At 42.3% G+C, this 18040-nt stretch overlaps 1 protein-coding gene across 1 annotated transcript in view; it reads right to left on the bottom strand.

Annotated features, from left to right (window-relative positions):
* ST3GAL6 (ST3 beta-galactoside alpha-2,3-sialyltransferase 6) overlaps window positions 1-12840 on the bottom strand; it is a 95676-nt gene extending 82836 nt beyond the window's left edge. The window contains exon 1 of the mRNA XM_075907166.2: window positions 12822-12840. The gene's annotated coding sequence lies outside the window, so the exon portion shown is untranslated. The remainder of the gene's footprint in view (window positions 1-12821) is intronic.
* Between the last annotated feature and the right edge of the window lie 5200 nt (window positions 12841-18040).

Below are 18040 nucleotides of genomic sequence, written 5' to 3'. Positions count from 1 at the left end.
CTGTCTGGGAGCGCCAAAGCCTGTCTCTGAATCCCCCTAAGAGGTCGGTCTAATGAAAAGATATCCCCTCGCTCGCCTCCTCTCTTTAACAGGGTCGGAGACACAGCCAAGAGGCACGCTTAGCGGTGCGCACAGGATCTCATTCGCAGCAGCTACAGTAAAATGGGTTCGTTGGATTAAAATCCAGCTCCATGACAGAAGGGATCTGCTTTGAAATGAATGTCCCGGCTTACCTATTTCAAGACTCACTCGCAGGATGTTGTAAAAATGATAAAGCTAAACAAGAAAAAAGGTCCTCCACCCTCCTAGGTTATCTATTCCCGGCTGCTGAGAAAAGTTCTGAAGCCAAGATTTATGGCATCCTGAAAGCATGTCTGGGTAATTTAATTGAGAAATAGAGGTGGGGAGAGACAAAGTACGAGATAGTGTCAATTAACTTTCTTTCCAGGAAATAACCATCCTTTAAAAACTATTCTACCTTCAGAATAGTAATAGAAATGTAGCCGTGTTAGTCTGGTGTAGCTGAAGCAAAATACAGGACTATGTAGCACTTTAAAGACTAACCTTCAGTGATAAGTCAGAGAATTCTGGTCTATGGCCTGACAGCAGGCTCAAGATTCAGTGCCACTGAAATCTAATTCCATCTTTGACAGTGATTCTCTTTATGACCCAGGGCAACTCAGTTAACTCCGGTCTGTTTCCCTATCTGTACAATGGAGACAATACTTTTCTCACAAAGTGTTTGTAAAACTGGTTAAGTTTCTACAAAGCTTTTCAATTGTAAAATGGAAGAAATAATAGCCAGAACAACTCCATACATACTGATGTACCTGTGAATAGCTAATACATTTTATACTTATCTCAGTGGGCCAAGGTTATGCAATATTTCAGTCCCTTGTCATCGCTAATCAAGGGCCTTGTGCTGTTTGAAGGGCTTTATAATGAGAAACAGCCATAAACCTAATTAAATAATCAGATGGACATGCAAATTAATGTTAATTTATAAAGGCCTCCAAGAAAGTGATTGTCCGATTCATTTTTCTAGTCCAAAGCAATGAACAATTATGCTAATTGTGCTAATTTAAATATGCTAATAGAAAAATGTACACTTTTTATCCTTGTACAAATTCAATAGTTCTTTGTGCTCTTTCTTAGAGTAGTATATTGATATATCAACACTAATTGTTATGCTTTTAGATATGCGGTAATAGATCCTATATATTCATTCTACTATAAGGTAAATCCCTGCATGTTTGCCTGACTATTGAAGCTTGATTTATGTCTCTAAAAATACTTATAGGCTACATCTACAGTGCAGGCTTCTTGCACGAGAATGGCTGTTCTTGTGCAAAAACTTGCAGAGCATCTACACTGCACATTTGTTCTTGAGCAAGTAAATTTACAGTACAGCGTCGGAAAACAGGGCTTCTTCCAGAAGAGTTATTCCTCTCTCCATGAGAAATAAGCCCTCTTGCGCAAGAGCTCTTCCACAAGAAGGCAGTGTAGACAGGCAACATGAATTTCTTGCGCAAGAAAGCCCTATGGCTAAAATGGCCATCAGCTTTCTTGCACAAGAGAGCATCCACACTGCCTTGGACACTCTTGCGCAAAAGCACATGGCAGTGTGGACACACTCTTGTGGAAGACCTTTTCCACAAGAACTCTTGCGCAAAACAGTTCTTGCACAAGAAGCCTGCAGTGTAGATGTAATCATACAGTCTCAGATGCTGAGAGGAGCACAGACTGTCTGTGATGCGGGCAAGGAGCCTTCCTGTTTGAAAAAAACCAAGAGTGTTATAAAGAAGTCTGGTGGAAGGAAAATAGATTACAACTGAGTGCAGAGGGGATGCTGATTCTTAGAGTTGTGGAGAGTTGAGGCTTTAGATTACAGATATGTTAGCCTATAAAGTGCTACCAGACAATTTGTTGTTCTTTAAGTTTATTCTGCACACACTAACTTGGCTACCCCCTGAAGCTTCCAAATCACCAATCAAGTTATCTAAATCTTGCTAATGTCCTCCACAAATACCTATTCTTCTCCTGATCTGATCTGTGTAGAGTTGAGGGATTTTTCTTATTACCTACCACTATAGAAGAGGTTTATCTTTAAATCATCACAAGTTACAGAACGGAGTTGTCAATGTTATAAAACTCCCAACTGTTTAGTATTCAAGTGCCCAGCTTTGGACATGACACAGGGGTGGGGCTGATCTTGTTAGATTTTACAAATAATGGCAATAGGAAGCGCATTACTCATCCAGGTGCAGATGTGCCCAGATTTATACCTTCCGGCTGATGTTTCTTTTGAAGTCTTTAACTTAAAAACCTGTAGGAGAAGGGTATGCAGCTGAATAAGTGAAAAGTTGCTCCTCCTATTCCCTTCTAATGAATACATTTTTATTTCCATCCTTAAATCACCTCTTGTTACAATTCTTTCTTCTTATCTGTTAAGTGAATCTGCTAAAAGATACTTTTTCTTTCTTTCCTGCAGGCCTTTCCTTGGGAACCACCACATAGCATTTAGCTGCCTTTAGTCTGGTGCAAACAACATACGACCCTTCTGCTCATCAGTGATTTCCTAACCTGGGACCAGCCCAAATTTCTAGGCTTTTACAGTTGAAAAGCCCAACTGTCAAATCAGTGAGGTGAGAGAAAGCTACGGGAGCTAAACCCCACCCACAGGGGCACAACTAGAGGTATGCAAGACATGCTACTTATGCCTGCCCACAGTCACAGGGGGGCCCAATCCAGAAAAGCCCACTCAACTGCAGCTGCTCCCAGAGCTCTCCTGCAGACGGCCTTGTTAAGAAGCAGGCAGGTGAAAGGGGCTGGCTGGGGGTTTGTGCATACAGACACACGGCAGCCCAGGGCTGCCTCAGCCCCTAAACACCCCACACCTTTTAAGGAGGTGGGGGGAGGCTGTAGCTGCATGTAGCCAGAACTCACCCCATACCTCCCAGCCCTGACCCCCCCCTCCCCAGTCTTCTGCCCTGATTCCTGCACCCCCACATCTTCCCTGCCCTGAGCCCTCTATCCCCAGCCCCTGCCCTTATTCCTAAAACCCCCACCTCTCCCAGCCATGACCCCACATTCCCTGCCCTTATTCCTGAACCCTCCACATCCCCCCTGCCCTGACCCCCTTCAGCTCCATGTCATTATTCCTAAACCCCCAAACCTCCCTGCCCTGGCTCCCCATTCACAGCCCACTGCCCTGATAACTGCACCCACCACATCTTATGTCCTCTATCAGAAGCCCCCTGCTCTTATTCCTGAATCCCCCAAACTCCCCTGCCCTGCCCCCTCCCCTCAGCCCTGATTCCTGCACTCCCACATCCCCTCTGCCCCGAGCCCCCTGCCCTTATTCCTGAAACCCCCCCCCCCATGCTCTAACCCTCTGCTATGAATCTCACACACACACACACAAATTCCACCTCACATTTACATTTCTTACAAGTGTTGTATGGCAACCCCCAATTGCCTGCCTTAGTGTTCCTCCCCAGGGGTGTGATACATCAGTACCTGTAAGAAACTTAAGTTACTTTTCATCCCTGTAAAATACTAGCTGCAATTAAAACTACACAAACTTATATAATTTCTCTTTAATACACTGAGAAGATGGGTAAAACAATTAATATTAGCAAAGTGGTAATGCCCAAGAAGTGAGCAGTGAGAAGGGGCGGGCAAAGTCATATCTTGCATTCCCTCTCCCCCCCTCCCCAGCACAGCTAGTTGCACCCCTGAGACAGCAGGGGCAGGATTTCCCCCCAAATGCCTTATTGTCCCTTTTTGGATCTATAACATGCTCCTAGTTTCCAAAAAGTCACATTAAACAACAAATGAATGAGATCAGCAAGATCTGGCAACTGTTGGAGGAACTATTTCTAAAGTTGCTGCTGGCAGCTGAACATAAACACACCCTTAGCCTAAAAATTCCCAAGAAAGCAAGTCAGCAGTTTCATGAATCCTGCTAAATATCCCCTGAACAAGAGGGCAGCCATCTACAGCTGACTGACACAGCTAGAAGGAATACTTAAAAATGATAAGTAAAGCACTGGGCAAGCAATGACGTGGATACAGTAAAGCAATTTGGCAGAGATCACCTGCAGTATTGGTTTAATACCTGATATATGCGACTTGTAGCTCTTACGGCCAATTTAGCCTTATTTTAGTAAGCAATCATGCTAGTAAGAGACTGTCCTGTTCCTGTAAGACACTGGCTTAAGCAAGCTAGCACAAGAAAAGCACGGGCCAATGATATTTGGCATAGAAAAAGTGACCCAACGGTCACCTAGATTTTGAGGGGCTGGGAATGAGATAAAAGCAAACATAAAATGAGACAAGGCAACCACAAGAATACCAGGCTGGGATATTTTAGAAAAGGCTCATTGGCAGGTGTCTTATCACAAACTTTCTTTAGCAGTAAAGTAACAAGTCAACAGGGCTTTCCATCATCACCTTTCAAGGCCCCAAATACTATTTGAAAATCAAGGTGGTTCTGGAGGGTAGTAACGAACGAGTTCCTCTGAAATTAAAGGTGTCAGTGCCCCAACAGTTGTCAGTGAGATCAAATGGACAACCATCCAGTCAAGTGGCCACTCTTTGACAGGAGAGTATGGGTTAGCAACAAAAAAAAAAAAAAAAAAAAGAAGAAAAAGAAGAAATCTATGTTTTGACAAAGTAGAGGCTTGATGTTCCTGTCAACACAGAGTTTCTGTCTCCTGAACATCAACTGGAGATTATTCTTGTGCCAAAGAAAGATCTATAAGAGGAGACAAGAGACACCTCAAGTCACCTCTCCCTTTCTCTCTACCAATGGCCTAAACAACACGAAGAAAAAAGGAAGCAGCATTGGAATTAGGGGGGGGGCGGGGAGTAGACCCTGACAGAAAGTAAGATTATTGGAATGGATGGTGAGACAGACCTTACCTTTGTATTGAATTCATGTGACTTAAGTTAAGTATGAGTTGCATTTTATCTTTTTATTTCTTTGGAATCCATTCTGACTTGTATGCCTCATTATTTCTAATCCTTTACCATCCATCCTTCTGTAGTTAATACACTTGTTTCATTTTCTAAACCAACATCTTTGGATTGACATGTTTGGGAAATGCCAACAGGAATTTTGCATAACATTTTCTATACATAAAATGACGGACTTTGTATGAGATTGTATTATCCAGAATTCTTCTGGACAGTACAGGACACACATTTCTGGGGGAAAGTCTAAGGCTGGGAGTTTGTTGGAGTTGACCTGAAATGTAATTCAAGAGTGGCTGGCTACAGTACTAATAAAATATAATTGGAAGTGATTTACGTACTGGAGTCTGTGTCTGAGCTGGCCAAAGAATGGTAAACAGCAGATTGGAGAATTATGGGACACCACTGTCTATCAGTCCCTGAAAAATGTCACAGTGGAACCAGAAGTAAGAGGACCAAATTATTTTGAAGGATATTAAGCTTAACTAGTGGACAAAATAATGACGAGGAAGAACCATATCGCCCACTTCTCTTTCTGAACTTTTTTGCATGTAATGTTTTAGGTTTCTAAAAGCAAACTGAAAATCAGAGATTCCATCATACGGAACTACACTAGTACCCTTATTGGACATCAGCAACATTAGAACTTCTAGATCCACCCACCCAGGCCTCTGCCTTGTTGTCCTCGGTGTAGACCTGCCACTGGAAGAGATAAGAGACACTTTGTCAGTGAGTGTGGCAGATATTTGCTGAAGCAGAGAAAGAGTGAGATTCAGGAATCTTTGATTCAATTCTGGGTTTTAGAGGGGAGCATGATCTAGTGGACACAGACCTTTCTGTCCCTTCTTCCAAAAAAACCCAATCACACCTTTCCCAGTCCTGTCTCTTCCTCTTCAGCTTCTCATCTGAGCTTTCCCAACCCCAGAAATCTCCTCATGCTAGATCTAGGCTCCCTTTCCAGCCAGTCCCTGTGTTTTCCTCCAGGCTTCCAAACTGAGGCCCCACTTTTCCCCCCTCCACCACCATCCCCACCCCCACCTCACCCACTCTCTTCTCTGTTTCCTTTCCCAGACAGTCACAGCCCCACCAGCTGACTCTCATATTATCTCAATTCTTCCTGCCCCCATTCCATTCTCTCCCCTCCCTGGCTCTTCAGTCCTGGTGCCACTGCATCCCACATTGGGAGCAGCAACTGGAGGGAAAAGGGCGCTCAGCCCCAACAGCCCTGGGCAAGAACATGCTCAGGATAGATAGAATTTAGCTGCCAAATTCCCCCCATTCTCTGTAGAACAAGCCTGAACTCAGATTTTTCAAAGGCTTAACCTGTCCAGCAAATCTGGGTGTTTTCCTTCCCCAGAAGGAATGGGAAAAAGTATCTTTCTGACACCAGGGCAATCCCTCTGCCAAATTTCAAGCCCTTGCTTCAAAGCACAGAGGTATGGGAGCTTCTCAAAAAGAGGTTGCAAGATTTTTTTAAATTTTTATTTAAAATATGAGCAGAGTAGCCCCTAATTTTGTTCTTGGAAATGGCTGAACTATTTTTGTTGACACTTAAAATATTCTGTCAGAGGCAGCCATCTGCTCTGGGAAATTTTAGAAAGACAGTTTAAAGTTTAGCAACTGAAAGCAGTTTCTTATAATGAAAAGTGTAAGGCAGCCTTTACTATAGGCAGCTCTACCAGATCCACTGATAATTGTTGCTAAATTAGTGCCTATACTAATTTCTTAGTAAACTAATTGTCTTACTTAGCCTGTGCCTTACCTAATAGGGCTATTCCTTTACAAACCACAGACTCTTTTCTGGATATTCTGAAGTGTTGTGGTAAATCTGTTCATTTAAGTCTGGGGTGAGGAACCTTTTTGGGTTGGGGGCCACTGATCCACAGAAAAATCAGTCGGGGGCTGCACACAAGTGAAAAGCAAAACAAAAAAAATCCTGACGTGGCTCTAGACCAAGAAGGAGAAAGACACTCCCCCACCTTCTCCTTGCACATGGCGCAAGTTAGCAGATTTGTGTGCTCCAGCCCTGCAGGGAAGTGGCAGGGGGCTCGAGTACCAATATGGGCTCCCCAATGCTGGGTGGGGAACCCTGAGCTTTGAGGGCTGGATCTAAGCAAGCCAGGGACCGCATCCGGCCCCTGGGCCTTAGATCCCCCCTTTAGGCTGACATAGGACTTTATTAACCAGGCTTGAGTGCCTGCTGCCTCCTAACACATCTCAACTCTGATTGTTGAAATCCATATTTGCATTCCCCTGACAATCAGTAGACAAGAGTTTCTGCTAATAGAAATCCATGTAGGGCCCAGTCCTATTGTCACATAAGTGAATGTAACTGTCATTCATTTAAGTGGGTGCAATGTCCATGTAGGTGAACACAGAATTAAGTATAGAGCCAAATTCTACTCATATTCACATGCTAGTATAAATGCAAAGTAATTCCTCTGTCTTGTGAAGGTACTCTGTTTTTACACCAGTTTGAGCAGAATTTGGATTATAAATTTTTACTACAGCTTCCTCCATAATCTCTGCAAACACAGTTATTCATTACAATACTTCATTTCATCTTTATCTAACATTCAATTACCGGTGTCTCTTTTATAAACTCTCAAAAGAAGCTTTATGTGACTAATTTATGCTGGCAGTATACTCTTCCCTGTGTCAAGCTACACTCACCCAGTATTACTTAATATATCCTTATTGCCATAAAACAAATACCCTGCTGCATTTACATAAGGTGTGCCAAATCTTAATCGCTGTGTACACTTCGTATTCCTGCTAACACTTCCACTGTATGTGTTCCCACTAATAGTTTTCTTTGGAAGGGACTCTGTTATTGTTTTACCAGAATCAATGATTCAACAGTGCTGATGATAACAGCTTCCTGAAGTCGCATAATTCTTTATCATACAGCTTTAGAAAGCATGACTTACACAATACATAACAGGAATTACTTTGCATACCACTGAAGAGCAGCCACTTCAAGAGCAGAATGCAACAACTGTTTAAGTAACACTATACCACAATTTAGGCTAGGATGTGAATATCACACCCTATTGGAATTATAGGAGGAATTTGGCTAGGTAGGATGGCAAAACTACCATGCCAACAAAGAATCCTGGGCATGGATGGACTGGACCTTGAAGCACAAATATGTGAGTAGATAGAGAATGGAATGTCTATCTAGACATGACCAGGTTATTTTCTTTGTTTTGTTGTTGGGTTAAACTTCTCTGTGCTAAGTCATGTGCCCCCCCTCCCATACACTGTACTTTAAGTTGTATCCAAGGGATGGAATTTCTCTGTGTTTTTAAATTGTTCTTTTCTCGGTTGCTTTAAAACACCTGGCCACCAAGTGTGCTTTATCAAGTATATCTTTTTGTTTTGTTAAAAAAAAATCACTTTTTTTGAGGCTGTGATTTGATTCTTGCATCCTGGAAGGTAATAGTGAGTTGCAGCCAATGGCAGCCACGAAGCTCCATGGCTGCAGAGCCAATAGGTAAACAAACCAGAGCAGCCCAGTGGCTTCTTTCTCAGAGTGGGTCCGTGGACCACATTGAGAAACACTGCTTGATGTGGAAAATCAAGATTATATAAAATGAGAAATATGAGGGTTACAAGGTACTTCTCCAAGGTACAGACCATCATAGTGAGTCTTGTGTTACCTAGGCTGTGTCTAGACTGGCCAGTTTTTCCGGAAAATCAGCCGCTTTTCCGGAAAAACTTGCCAGCTGTCTACACTGGCCGCTTGAATTTCCGCAAAAGCACTGACTTCAGAAAAACACTTTTTGCGGAAATACTATGCTGCTCCCGTTCAGGCAAAAGTCCCTTTTGCACAAAAGTTTTGTGCAAAAGGACCAGTGTAGACAGCTGAGATTTGTTTTCCACAAAAAATCCCTGATCGCGAAAATGGCGATCGGAGCGTTTTTGCGGAAAAGCGCGTCTAGATTGGCACGATTGCTTTTCCGCAAAAAGTGCTTTTCCGGAAAAGCGTCCGTGCCAATCTAGACGCTTTTTTCCGAAAATGCTTTTAACGGAAAACTTTTTCGTTAAAAGCATTTCCGGAAAATCATGCCAGTCTAGACGTAGCCCTGTTGTTTTTCTTAAACCGCAACTCCTGAATTGTAGCAATTTCATAAGAATCTCAAATTTCAATTTGTAAGCAAAAAGACATGTCTTGTCCTTGTGGTTGCAGTACAGAGGTTGACAATGTGAACCCTATTGGTTCCACTAAATGAGAAGGCAAATAAAAATAATCTAAACGTGGGTTATTTTTTTTAAAATTCATGATTTTTAAATTTAATCCCGATTTTTTATTTTTTATTTTTTTGCTTGGGCTGACTCATGGCTATGCAATGCCTGAATTTTGGGCAATATTTGATACAGAAGGAATGAAACAAACTGAGTTCTCACTCTAATAACCGCAAGTATCAAAGGAGCCATTGCGGAGAAACTAAGGCTGTGTCCAGACTCAGGGTTTTTTTTGAAAAAAGTAGCCTTTTTTCGAAAAAACTTCACCTGCGTCTAGACTGCAGCCACGTTCTTTCGAAATTAAATCAAAAGAACGCGGCTTTTCTTTCGACGGCGGTAAACCTCATTTCACGAGGAAGAACGCCTTCTTTCGAAAGTGCTTCTTTCGAAAGAAGGCGTTCTTGAATGTAAATAGGGCTTCTTCGTAAGAGAGCATCCAGACTCACTGGGTGCTTTCTTTCGAAAAAGCAGCTTGCTCTTTCGAAAGTTCCACGTGCAGTCTAGACGCTCTCTTTCGAAAGAGGCTTGCAGTCTAGACATAGCCTAAATGATTTCTTTGCTTCAGTCTTCACGGCTGAGGACGTTGGGGAGATTCCTGAATCTGCACCGTCCTATGTGGGTAATGAATCTGAGAAACTGTCCCAGATTGAAGTGTCATTAGAGGAGGTTTTGGAACAAATAGAAAAACTTAATGTTAACAAATCTCCGGGACTGGATGGCATTCATTCAAGGGTTCTAAAAGAACTCAAATGGGAAATTGCTGAGCTATTATCTGTGGTTTGTAACCTATCCTTTAAATCGGCTTCCGTACCTAATGAATGGAAGGTAGCCAACGTGACACCAATACTTAAAAAGGGCTGTAGAGGCGATCCTGGCAATTACAGACCAGTAAGTCTAACTTCAGTACCGGGCAAATTAGTCGAAACAATCGTAAAGAATAAAATTGTGAAGCATGTAGAAGAACATAAATTGTTGGACAAAAGTCAACATGGTTTCTGTAAGGGGAAATCCTGTCTTACTAATCTGTTAGAGTTCTTTGAAGGGGTTAACAAACATGCGGGCAAGGGGGATCCAGTAGATATAGTATACTTAGATTTTCAGAAAGCCTTTGACAAGGTCCCTCACAAAAGGCTCTTGTGTAAATTACATGGCCATGGGATAAGAGGGAAGGTCCTTTCTTGGATTGAGAACTGGTTAAAAGACAGGAAACAAAGGGTAGGAATAAATGGTAAATTTTCAGATTGGAGAGGGGTAACTAGTGGTGTACCCCAAGGGTCAGTCCTGGGACCAATCCTTTTCAACTTATTCATAAATGATCTGGAGAAAGGCGTAAGCAGTGAGGTAGTAAAGTTTGCAGATGATACAAAACTGTTTAGGATAGTCAAGACAGAAGCAGACTGTGAGGGACTCCAAAAAGATCTCACCAAACTGAGTGATTGGGCAACAAAATGGCAAATGAAATTTAATGTGGATAAGTGTAAAGTAATGCACATCAGGAAAAATAACCCCAACTATACGTACAGTATGATGGGGGCTAATTTGGCTACAACAAATCAGGAAAGAGATCTTGGAGTTATCGTGGACAGTTCTCTGAAAACTTCCACACAGTGTGCAGAGGCAGTCAAAAAGGCAAATAGGATGCTAGGAATTATTAGGAAAGAGATAGAAAATAAGACCCAGAATATCTTACTGCCCCTGTATAAAACTATGGTACGCCCACATCTTGAATACTGTGTACAGATGTGGTCTCCTCACCTCAAAAAAGATATTTTGGCCTTGGAAAGGGTTCAGAAAAGGGCAACTAAAATGATTAGGGGTTTGGAACGGGTCCCATATGAGGAGAGGTTAAAGCGACTGGGACTTTTCAGTTTAGAAAAGAGGAGACTGAGAGGGGATATGATAGAGGTCTATAAAATCATGAGTGGTGTGGAGAGAGTGCATAAAGAAAAGTTCTTCATTAGTTACCTAAATAGAAGAACTAGAGGACACCAAATGAAATTAATGGGGAGCAGGTTTAAAACTAATAAAAGGAAGTTCTTCTTCACACAGCGTGTAATCAACCTGTGGAACTCCTTGCCAGAGGAGGCGGTGAAGGCTAGGACTATAATAGAGTTTAAAGAGAAGCTAGATAATTTCATGGAGGTTAGGTCCATAAAAGGCTATTAGCCAGGGGATAAAATGGTGTCCTTGGCCTCTGTTTGTCAGAGGCTGGAGAGGGATGGCAGGAGACAAATTGCTTGATCGTTGTCTTCGGTCCACCCTCTCTGGGGTACCTGGTGCTGGCCACTGTCGGTAGACAGGATACTGGGCTAGATGGACCTTTGGTCTGACCCAGTACGGCCGTTCTTATGTTCTTATGTTCTTATGAGGAGAGGCAACAATAGCATGGGCGGTGGGTATAAGAGGTAAGGGAAGGCATTGCCTTTCCAAACTGCCAGGCATGGCCCTGCCCATACTCCGCCCGTTGCTTCAACATGGCTGCAGGTCTTCAGCCATGCTGAGGCTGGGACCACTTGCCACCTGCCCTCCCTGTGCTCCGAGGCAGGAGAAGCTGGGACTGCATGTTGCCTTCCCTTCCTGTGGTCTGGGGCTGGGGAAATGGGACCATCCGCCTCCGACCCTCCCCATGTTCTGGGTAGGCTCATGTGGGGGACCAGAGACTTGCCCTTGCATTGGGGGGGTGGCTGGCGTGGAAGCTGGAATCCTGCCCCTGCGGTGGGGACACTTGGCTCCAGCAAGAGGCAGGGGGGCCTTGGGTGGAAGAGGCGGGGTTGGCAGTTGCCTCACCCAGCCCTAGGTTCACCCACCGCCCATGAGCTTTTCTCCCATTCCCACTTCCTCTGAGCCTTCCCAAACCTTAAGAGTCTTGGCATAACTATAGAAAGAGTTATGCCTCTAGGGGTAGGGGGCAACCCAGGAGTTTTCTAAAGACTGTATCAAATGCTTTACTAAAGTCTAAATATATCATATCTACCACTTTCCCCTTATCCACAAGGCTTGTTACCCTGTTAAAGAAAGTTATCAGGTTGGTCTGATGCAATTTGTTGCAGAAATGCCGCACGGAGCCCAGGATCAGCTGGGGAGTGACCCTGGGCTCCATGAAGCGCTGCCCCTTTGAACGCCGCCTTGGTATTTCAAAGGGGCAGCGCTGCACAGCTGATCCTGGGCTCAGCTGTGCAGTGCTGCCGCTCTGAAGTACCCCCTCTCTCCCGCCCCCCTTTGCTGCCTCTATCTGAGGGGGGGAAATCGACTAGTTGACTGACTATTTGATAAGCATTTGCTTATTGGATAGTCGACTAGTCCTTAACATCCTTACTTATGAACCCCCATCTTCTGCACTTGAAGTGCCAGAGTGCCAACCTTGACAATACACTCCAATCAGAGATGGGGGCCTGATTCATGAAATTTCCCCCTCCTGTTATATATAATAATAATGCTTATCGCTGAAGTCAAATGGAACTTTTTAGAGTTTTGAGATGTTGTGATTTAGCACCTCTCCTCCTCCATGTTTCTCTCGGAGGGAAATGGAGGAACTTCCAAGATGGAGCCTGTACTTTCTGCTACTTTCTACCCACAGATATGTATAGGCTGTTTACCTCATGGCAGGTCTTCCTGAGATGAAGTTTGAGGCCTGGCGCAGAGGACTTTTTCAAAAGATATTCTGTTCCCTCTGCAGGATTTTCTAGGGGTTGTCTAGGTGGCCGACTTCCTACTAAATAAAAAGTGTGTTGTTTACCAGGGTGAACTATTCTTCTTATTCCCAGTTCCTTATTCACTGTTCTCACTTCCTTATTCCAATAGGCAAAGTTTCTTTTTAAAAAGAAACCTAAACAAGACAATTTAAGTTTAAATATTTAGAAATCTCACCAATATTAGATTGAATTTCTTCACACAGTGCACAGCCAACCTGTGCAATGCCTTGCCAAATGGATGTTACAAAGGCCAAAAGCATAACTGGGTTGAAAAAAGAATAAGATAAGCTCACGGGGGCAATTAGCCAAAGTGGTCAGGGTTGCAATCCTGGGTGTCTCTAGCCTCTGGTTGCCGGATGCTGGGACTGGACAACATTGGATGGGTCTCTTGATAATTATCCTATTCTGATCATTCCCTTGGTGATCAAATGAACCCCCTTATTCACAGCCTAGAGACTACAGTAATAATGTTTGTGTAAAATATGCCTTTCAACAAATCGTTTGAAAGATAACTCAGTGGCCAATATTATCACAGTGAAGTATATGTAGTTGAGTAGAACTGGCCAAGCAGGCCTGTCTGAAGAAAATACACATCCCTTTAAATTTGCATAGATGTGTTAAAGAGTCCTCAGACAGTGAAAGTAGAGGAAACAGAGGCAAAAGAAATGTTTTATTTCTGCCTTCACCACTGAAAATAAAGCATGAAGTCTCCTTCCTTCAGCAGATTCCATGGTTCCTTGTATTCAGCTGGAAAGATCTTTATCTAGGGGTCATGCTCAGGACATTTCAACGGATAACTTTCTTCCTACCCATCTCTCTCTTTTCACCTAAGATGACAAAAGAAGCAGCTGTTGGGACTACAGGAACCCAACCTTGGAGAATTCTACCTTGGGCCAAGTCTAATGTGTTAAGCTTAGAAAGCATTTTATCTATACTTTTCTTGTAACTGTTTCTGACTTTAATGCCTCATTGTGTGTCTTCATTTAAAATCTCTCTTTGTTGTTAGATAAACTTATCTTATTCTTTTAGTTAAAATTAATCCAGTGTTGTGGATTGTTTGGGTAACTCCATTTTAAGGTGGCAAACTGTTGCATACTGATCTCCTTAGAGAGGCACCAGACCTAATACATCTGGACTGTGCAGGAGAGGGCTGAGTAGCACAAAACACATGGTTGTTGTTTTTTTTAATAAAAATCCAGGAGTGACATCATGTTGGGGTCATCCTACAAGTAGTAAACTGAGGCTGCTGGAAGCCAGAATGTGGCTGGTGTTTGCTGATATGCAGCTGGGGTTAGCTCTTTTGGACCAGGGCTGTAGCTGTACAGTGACACTCAGGCTGTGAGACCTGCCTGCTGGCAGTCTGTTTGCGTGTGACCCAACTTGCAAGCAACAACAGTGAAGCATTGTGAGGAACTTTAGGTTGCAATGCACATGGTGACACTCAGTGATCTGGACTGCACCCCTGGAGTGGCATAACCCTTGAAGCATTTGGCACTGGCTACTGTCAGAAGAGAGGATATTGGGAAAGATGGAGCATTTGTCTGATCCAGTACAGCCAGCCAACTTGGACTGCTGAAAAAGTTTCTTGCTATAAAGTTAGATTTTCAGCTAAACAAAATTTTTTGTGTGTTTCAAGTGTTTGCTTTCTGCAGAAAATGCTGACTTCTTGTGCAGAGACTGACCACCTGAAAGCCAAGAAATAAGACTCATAATTTTGACTCAGAAATGCATTTATAGTACCTCATTGCAATTGTAATTCAGGTGCATCACATCCCTGTTCTTCTCAATGGGCCAGGCTCCTACACTGGACTATATCTCCCCAGGGCTATGTCTAGATGGGATATTTAATTTGCAATTTCGGTATGTCTAATTTACATCCCTCTGGTGACAGAGGGATGTAGTCTAGACATACTACAATGAATGCTTTCCCTGCCCACATGCTTAGGGTCTCAGGGTGCATCTACACTGCACCCATAGATCAAAATAATATATGCAATTTGCGCTACAGCAATTGTGCATCTTAGTTCGATCTTATTTCAGAATAGCTTATTTCATAATTACAGTGCCAAATTTTGAAATAAAGCGCTATTCCAAAACGTCCCTTAAACCTCATGCAATGAGGTTTACAGGGATGTCAGAATAGTGAGCCCGTGATATTTCGATATAATGGCCTTGCTCTTAAGACGCAGAATAGTTATTTTGGGATACCAGTGGCATCCTGAAATAGTTCTGCAGTGTAGACATAGCCTAACTGATTGCCATATTTGGGGCCAGGAAAGAATTTTCCCCTTAGGTCAGATTAGCAAAGACTCTGGGGATTTTTCACCTTCCTTTGCAGCATGAAGCTTGGGTCACTTGCAGGTCTAAAATAGAGTAAATAGTGGATTCTCTGTAACTTGAAGTCTATAAAGCATGATTTGAGGCCTTCAGTAACTTAGCCTCCAAGTCAGGGGTCTATTACATGAGTGGGTGGGGGTGAGGTTCTGTCGCCTGCGATGTGCAGGGCAGACTAGATATTCAGATGGTCCCTTACAACCTTAGTATCTGTGACTATTTTCATCTTGCTTCTTTAAGGTTTCAGGACTCACCTACACTACTGAGCCTTTCATGCCATACCTTTGCGTGTAGTCACCTAAATGGAAATGCAGTATAAGTTGTCAGGAGGCATAGCTATACCACCTCCTTGAACATTAGTGATGCAGTGAGAAGCACTCTGTCAGCATAACTGTGTCTGCTGTGAGGCTGTTGTCCATGTAGCTATGTCACCTACAGGTCACCTACTCAGCTAATGACAAGTGTTATATAGCACCTAGGAATTATTATTTCATAAACATCTACATTTTAATATATTTGTGTAAAAATTAGTAGCTATATTAGTGATCATCATTAACACAATGTTTAGAAAATGGGTGGTGGTGCATTTGGCAAACAACAGAAGAAAAGTATGCATTTCTTGTTTTTATTTTTATACACGATCATGTTAAAGCAAAGACATCTCGGAAGAAAAATGCTCCATGTTGGTATAGGTGTGTGTTGGTTTCACACAAGTATTAAAAAAGAGACCAAGGAAGCAGGATCACAATGTGAACATAACTGTCAAAATGACAGGAGAAATAAAACACAATATTGGCCAAGAACACAAACATCTGCTAGAAAGAGAGGATTAAGAAAACAAATATCAAACTGATTCAACTGCATTAATAGTTGATAACTTTAGTGAAGTAAAACTCAGTACCATTTTTCAAAAAATAGCTTGTGAAAGAAGGAAGGAAGGAAGAACTGATTGCAGTATCTACCCGGATTGCATTAACATGCAGGAGAAACAACATGCCTCTGAAATAATCACATAAAATATCCCACTTCTATTTGCAGTTCATTGACATTTCCCCTTTTACACTGCACAAACTATTGTGTATAGAACCAGCCACATTACGGTTGCCTTCTTTTTTGTCCTCTTCCTATTATTGTCCTGCACGATGTTTATTGCATTTGCTCTTAGTTAACTTTGAACACTGTCTTTCACAATTTCCACCAACTCTGAAGCTCTGTGGTGGAGCTAGTCATTCAAAATGTGTTTTAGCAATTGTGTACAAGTTTTCAGCACTGGCTTTGCTGTCCCTAATTAGGTGCTCTCCATCTCTGGTAGCATAATGCCTCTCCATAATGATGATTGGGGGACATAACTGAACAGGCCTGCCTACATTTAGGTATGATAATGTATGTTGGGAGGAGAAATCATGTTTTCCTGTTCATCTTTTTCCAGGCATGCAAGAACTGATTTCACAAAAAGGTAGATTTTTGCAAATTTCCTGTTTATTCTCAAGTGCTATTTCCTTGTAGAATTCAAGAAAATTTTAGTGAAGGATAGCTGTTGTTTCTGCACATGTTTTATCATAGTTATTATGTCCTTGAGCTCTTTGAAGAGATGTGCTGTACTAAAAACAAGGCTGAGTTTGCTAATCATTTAGTTGCATTCATGTATAGTTTTCCCATTTTGCAGTAATGCAGAAACATGCTAAAAAACCCTTCTTGTGATCAGTGGAAACTCTTACTTTAGAGTCATTACCACTTATTATTTTTATTCAATGCACTGCACAAAATGTGTAATATTTCAACATCAGTTGGCTTTCACATACAGACTTCAAAACAAGCACAGATAATACAAAGGAGCCATCTGGTTGAAAACTTTGCAGTAGCATAATTCAGGACCAGCTAAAATCATATTCAATTTTTTTTGTTGTCTGTGACAATGACGATTTATCCTAAGGGTATCTGGAGAAAATCAGACCAGCCAATTTGAAATTGCTGAAGTGCTCCAGGTCTGCTGTTAGTAACTCTGTTTCATTGAGATTGAAGAGACCAGGGCACTTAGCACATAAAACACTGTGTAAGAGTCAATGTTTACCTGATAGGGGTTTCATGACAGCTAGTGACCCTGTGGCATCAAGGTATGAGTCACGTATACCCACTGTTTGAAGATCCAACATTAAGTACAGCTTAGCCTTCATGAATCTTTGAAACCATTTTTTGGCTCTTCTATATATGCACTTTTATCAACATTTCTCCCTTCATGTGGATATTTGATGTAGTAGTTGGCTGTATCTGGATTCCAGACCGTAAAAGCTTCCTTATGGAGAGGCAGACAGTGCAAAATTATATGGGAAATTCCATGAAGGTACTCATGAAAATAACTTCCCTTGTATGCTAAACAGGAACTTAAAGTACAAATCCTTAGGAAAGCTTATCTATGGGTGCCACCAATGATTAGCATTAACTACTGCTGTACTAAAATATTTTTGTTATAAGAAATTGAAACGTCTTTCCTGACTTTGCAATTTCAGAGTGAACAGATGCTATGGAATGCATCAACTGAGCAAACCTAATTAATGAATGTTAAAGTTAGTCTATAAGGTGCCACAGGACTTCTCGTTTATGCAGATTCAGAGTAACATGGCTACCCCTCTGATTCAAGCCATATTGATACTGCATGAGTCTTACAGCAACTCAAAAGACCCACTAGCCACTTCAACTTACTGTAGGGTGTAAGAATAAGGGAGTATTCCCTAAGTAGCTAGTGACCCCTTTCGTATTTTATGTTTTAGAATCCATCGCTAACCTGTGCG

Source organism: Pelodiscus sinensis, chromosome 1 (assembly GCF_052426305.1).
Source record: "Pelodiscus sinensis isolate ZL-2025 chromosome 1, ASM5242630v1, whole genome shotgun sequence".
Classification (NCBI taxonomy): domain Eukaryota; kingdom Metazoa; phylum Chordata; order Testudines; family Trionychidae; genus Pelodiscus; species Pelodiscus sinensis.
This window is presented reverse-complemented; position numbering and strand designations above follow the sequence as displayed.